Raw genomic sequence first — 6,631 nt, forward strand, 5'->3', positions numbered from 1 at the left:
AGGACAGATTTATGTTTATAAAAAAACAGATATATAATAACAGGTGATAACTTTATTTATCAAAAAATGCTATGAGGATAAAAATAAACCTTTTTTTCTATAATGTTATTCGATAAAGCCACCTTCAGCTTCAACAACTGCTTCTATATGAGATCTAAATCATCTCCATGCTCGAATCAAGCGGTCCTGGTTCATTTTGGACATTACTCTGACTATGGCAGCTTTCAAAGAATCTTTGGTGTTATGGGCGTGTTCATTGACCTCTCTCACAGCAATGCTCCACGTGTAATAGTCCAATGGATTGAGATCTGGGGAATTAGGAGGCCAAATGTCAGGGGGTTATGTGATCATGAAAATTTTCTACAATGCTCTTCCATCTGTCTGGTAGACTTGCAAGGCCCCTCTTCCAAATTTCACTTGTCCGTAATGAAAAATATTCCTCCACTATTTTTCTGACCTCGTCTACAGAATTCATGTTTTTTCCATCCAAATGATTTTAAAAACAGCAGAATAAATGATAATCAGATGGGGCAATGTCCAGCAAATATGGTGGGTAGGGTATCGTTTCCCATTCAAATTGCTCCAGCTTTTGGAATGACATCTGGACCAGCATCTCTTCGGCCCCATGAAAGAGGGTTTGAGAGGCAAATATTATCCCAGTGACGAGGAAGTGAAAACTGTAGTGAAGAAGTGGCTCAAAGAACAGTCAATAGAATTTTACGGGTCAGGGATACATGCTCTGATTCGAAGGTAGAACATTGCTATTGAGAGAAACAGTGACTATGTCGAGAAGTAGGGATGTGATCCACAGAGGACCAGCTTCATTTTGATGTATGATACATGTTCCTGTGTTGGTAATTATACCTGTCCTACACAAAATGGCATCACTTTTTGACTCACCCTAGTAGTAGCTGAATTTCCCTAGAATCACTCATTACTGTCTTAGAAAGAGAAGGATACACTGAACAATCTAATCCTTCACCTTATTTTACTTGAGATCTCCATCCTCTTTGGAGCCATTGAAGACTCATCTCCCCCACAGGTGGTGGTGCCACATAAAAAGCACCCGGTATACTCTGTAAAGTGGTTGGTGTTAGGAAGGGCATCCAACTGTAGAAACCCCTAAAGCAGACAATTGGAGCCTGGTGTGTCCCACTGCATGGCACCTTGGGCAAGTGTCTTCTACTGTAGCCTTGGGTCAACCAATACCTTGTGAGTAAATCTGGTAGATGGAAACTGTGTGGAAACCTGTTGTGTGTGTGTGTATGTGTGTGTGTGTGTGCATATAAGTGTATTTCTGTGTCTGTGTTTGTCCCCACCCGACCCCACCACTTCATAACCGATATTAGTTTGTTTACGTCCCTATAACTTAGCAGTTTGGCAACAGACACCAACAGAACAAGTGCCAAAATTTTAAAAAAAAGAACAAAAAAAAGTGCTGAGGTTAAACTGTTCGACTAAAAAAAATAAAATGAAACAAAAAATTCTTCAATAATGCAATACTCCAGCATGGCCACAGATCAATGATTGAAAGAAATAAACAACAAAAGATAGCTCTCTGCTGTGAGTGGTGTTATCGGTAAAGTAGGCGCCTGGAAAACAATAGATTAATGGTTCAGTTCCCATCTGTAGACCAATTGTTGTTCTTTTTTAAAGACAGAAATCAATAACATAGAAATATATGGATTTTCCTCCTTTTCTTTTTGTTTGTTTGTTAGTGTTGTTTTCTTTTTGTTGTGTTTTTTATTTGGTTTCATTTTGAGTTGCCTTGTTTTATTTATTTTTTTGTTTTTGTTTGTTTTTGGTTTGTTTTGTTTTTTTTTATCTCCGAAGCCATCTTTACGCATACACTGACTTCACCGCATTGAATTATGCAAGATTCGACTTGCATAAAAGTCACATAAGTGGAAACAAATAGATTATGTGTGTGTGTGTGTGTGTGTGTGTGTGAGAGCACATATATATTCACATATATGTATATACATATGTATATACATACATATATATATATGTATGTATATCATATATATATCTGATACATATCCATATATATATGTATGAACAAGTATATATACCCCACACATATATGTATATGTAATTATGTATGTATCTATCAATCTATCAATTGATCTATCTATTTATCTATATCGACATCTATCTATCTATATATATATATATATATTTAGGGAGAATTCATGAAAAAACAACAGACGAAGACAGGTGGTGTAAACAACAAAAGGATGTATTAGTTTAACGTTCGGGAATAGAGAAAGTCTTTAACGTTTCAAGCCTACGCTCTTCAACAGAAAGGAACACAGAAAGAAACAAGGAGAGAAAAAGGGAGAGAAAAAAAATGTGTGTAGTGGTCAGCAATCTATCAGTTGGCTTTGATCACCAAATATTGATCACCAAACTGATTGGAAAGAATGGTAATCCTGGACTCAATGTGAATGGATACTCCTTACAAGACCTCTGTGTTGGGAATGAGCTCTCTGTTATTCTTCTAGCTAAGGGATATCCATAAGCATACCTGGTATAGGAATACGTTGGGTCAGAGGTCACTAATAGATTTTGGTATTGTCTATCTCTGCTTGGATTCTGTGCCGAACATCTGTGTAAAGAGACGGGGCGGGGGCAGAACCATCAACTGGTCATCAGATAATTGTCTGCAGCCTGAGACAGCCTATTGCAGGGAGAACTCACAAAACTGGTAATTCCAGTGTGACTTTCAAAATAAAATGGAAACCCCTGATGGATTTAGGGATCAGAAACAAATAAACAGACACTACTGCATTCAAAAATCCAGGACTTTTCTGATCAAACAGAGGATGTTGAAAAGGAGTGGAAATTGATTTGCTTGGCCGTTTCTTCTTTGGCTGCAGATAAAAGCAGCCTGATGTCACCCCAGGTGGTTAAAGAACTCCTTGGTTCAACCAGGTGGTTAAAGATGTTATGCAAGCAAAGAAGGAGGTTTATAAATCTTGGCTTTGAAGCATTTGTTCCCTTTTGTGAAGGCCAAAGGTTGCCAAATATTTTTGACCATCGACTCCCCTTTGGCCACTTCTCTTTCCACATCGGCCCCCTTTAGCCACTTCTCCTTCTGCATTGACCACCCTCCCATTTAGAATATTCTAATACCCTTCCCTACCGTTCCATATCTTAAATGCGTACATATATATATATATATATATACACATATATATTTATGTGTGTGATTCTTTGTGTCCATGTTTGTCCCCCACCACCACCACCACCTGACAACCGGTGCTGGTGTGTTTACATCCCAGTAACTTAGCGGTTAGGCAAAAAGAGACCCGACGGAATAAATACTAGGCTTACAAAACATAAGTCCTGGGATCGATTTCTTCGACTTAAAAAAAAACCTTTTAAGGTCATGCTCCAGCATGGCCGCAGTCAAACGACTGAAACAAATAAAAGAATAAAAGAATGAACATACACACACTTACACACATATATATTTATGTATATTTATTATTATTATTATTATGATGATTATTATTATTATTATTATTATTATTATTATTATTATTATTATTATTATTATTATTCATTGAAATACTTCCTTGATGTTCCTCACATTTGCCTCATTAAATTCTTATGTAAACAGCACATAAGGAAAGTCATTCACTCGTACCAGCATGTCTTCATAGTACCGCCCACTAAATATTCATCGTTATTCTATACATTTGCGTGGGTGGGTGTGCATGTGCACGTGCACGCGAGTGTATGTGTGGGTGTGTGCGTATGTGTGAGAATGCATGTGTGTGCATGTTTGTTGAAATTTACTTTGCGGCAAGATGAAGGGATGTATGGTAAATATTGGCGATCTTTCGGAGATGGTATCAATAAACTGAAAGTGTTTCATCGGCAATTTCCATAAAAAAATTTTTTTTTTTTCTTTAATTTATCTTTCTCAGCTGAACAGTGAAAAACAAGGTCATGTGCACCCCCCACTCCCCACACACACAAATACATGTATACACACATATATACACCCATTGTTGTTCATATGCATGAGCGATCTTAACAATAAAGTACACACTTGAACTCCCACTCACACACACACATATATATATACACATATATCCATTATGCTTTCAAGAATCACTTAAGTTCATTTATTTTATTGTGTATGCATAAATGTATGTATTTATGTGTGTGTATGTAAGTATATACATGTATGTGTAGTGGAGGCGCAATGGCCCAGTGGTTAGGGCAGCGGACTCGCGGTTTCGATTCCCAGACCAGGCATTATGAGTGTTTATTGAGCGAAAACACCTAAAAGCTCCACGAGGCTCCGGCAGGGGATGGTGGCGAACCCTGCTGTACTCTTTCACCACAACTTTCTCTCACTCTTACTTCCTGTTTCTGTTGTGCCTGTAATTCAAAGGGGTCAGCCTTGTCACACTCTGTGTCACGCTGAATATCCCCGAGAACTACGTTGAGAACACGTGTCTGTGGAGTGCTCAGCCACTTGCACGTTAATTTCATGAGCAGGCTGTTCCGCTGATCGGATCAAGTGGAACCCTCGACGTCATAAGCGACGGAGTGCCAACAACAACAACATGTATGTGTTTATATGAATGTAAGTATATTTATGTATGTGTTTATGTGCATGTATGTATAGTTGTGTATATATGTATGTATAAGTTTGTGTGTCAGCTGAAAACAAGATAAAGAAATAAAAAAAACATTTTACTGAAATTGTGAAACAAATAATTTTTAGTTTGTTGATACCAACTCCAAAGGATAACCTAGAAATTTCTAATGAGTCAATTATCTCCATCAGTTTGTCATCTTCTGCCCAAGGTAAGATGACATCCTACCAGCATCCTCTACTGCAATCGCATCCGTAACTGAGAGACGTAAGCATCAACCAGCTTTTACTACTCTGCACTCATTCGATTGGTTGCCCACGACTTAATCCAGAGATCAATAACTGCTTTTTGTGATGGTCCACTATGGATTTATTTCACACTTACTCATCACTCATGTCTGTATTATATCATATTATATCATATCTTGCTTAAATAAATATCCAGCGTTCCTTCGGTATTGGTCAAGAGTAAGGGTTCTCAACCAGGGACCATATGAGCTCTGGGGGTCCTTATAAAACTTTTGGAGGTCCACGAATACAATATTGTAAATCGGGGGTCCACGGTAATTTTTCAGGGTCACGAGAAAACTGTGTTTCAGACCAGTAAGTTTTATGTGCTATAAATTGGTTATACTAAGGCGGCAAGCTAGCAGAAACATTAGCACAGTGGGTGAAATGCTTACGTTCTGAGTTCAAATTCCGCCAAGGTCAACTTTGCCTTTCATCCTTTCAGGGGCAGGGGTCGATAAAATAAGTAACAGTTGAAAACTGGGGTCAATGTAATCAACACTGCCTCCTCTGAAATTGCTGGCCTTGTGCCAAAATTTGAAATTAGGATTAACATCTTTCCTGTTCAGAATGGAGATAACAGGAATAATATAACAACCAATGAATGATGTGGATTTATAAATATAAACAAGTTACAGAATATCGGTATGCCTGGAAAACCGTTGATGGTTAAGAGAATGCGGATTGGTCAAAAAGGTATTCTAAGAATTCAGCTGGCTGGAGCGTTTCAAGTGGTACCAAAGTCATCAAGAACTGAACTGTTAGTTAAGCACATTCGGAATCTGATGAGCACGTTATGTATGAAAGCGCTAATTTTGTTTAAATACCATAATAAAAAAACGTGGAAACCAGACAATGTTTTAACTTCATTCAACTGACATCGGTACATATTTGCATCTACATAATTAATCGTTAATTAGTGATCTTGCTGATGAGCCACAAATCCCAAATTAGTTTATTTTGGAGATTAATGGTGAAACTCAAGTCTGGGATTAACCAATTCACTTTTTTTTGTTTGCTCTGGGGTTATAATCGGCGTGCCTCATGAATTCTTCTTTTTGCGGTTTAGGTTTTAACTGGTATTTTTAGCATGTAAGGAGTCTTGTCAAAGGTCTCCTCATTGTGTATAGAAAGATTCTATACACTTTTATATATACATAAATATATATATATATATATATATACACACACATATATACATTTATCTGTGTGTGTCTCTGTGCATGTGTCTGTGTCCTCCCCACCTTTTAACAATCTGTCAAAAAGTGAAGGAGACCCATGGCCTACAAAAAAAAGTCAATTTGTTTTGTGTGTAAAATTCTTCAAGGCTGTGCCCCAACATGGCCGCAGTCCAAATGACTGAAATATGTAAAAGAACAGCAATGAGGGATCTCTTTCCTAGGCTAATTATTTCAAACAGTTTAAGTACGATTTAGGGTCAAACACCCCTACCCTTAAAATAAACCTTATTGTTGTGAGATGAAGTGACCTCCAATGCCATAACGATGTCACAGAAATCATATAATTAACAGGATGTGTGGTTTGTCTGTTAACGAGGCTGAGGGCAGTCGACAGGCAGAAGATTACAAGTTTACACACTAATGCACCGATCCTACCCTTAATAATGTATTTTGAATGATGAAGTAGCTATTTGGATTCATTCTACTCCCTCTCTCTGTCTCTCTCTCTCCCTCTCTTTCTCTCTCTCTCTATCTCTCTCTCACT

Source organism: Octopus bimaculoides, chromosome 27 (assembly GCF_001194135.2).
Source record: "Octopus bimaculoides isolate UCB-OBI-ISO-001 chromosome 27, ASM119413v2, whole genome shotgun sequence".
NCBI lineage: Eukaryota > Metazoa > Mollusca > Cephalopoda > Octopoda > Octopodidae > Octopus > Octopus bimaculoides.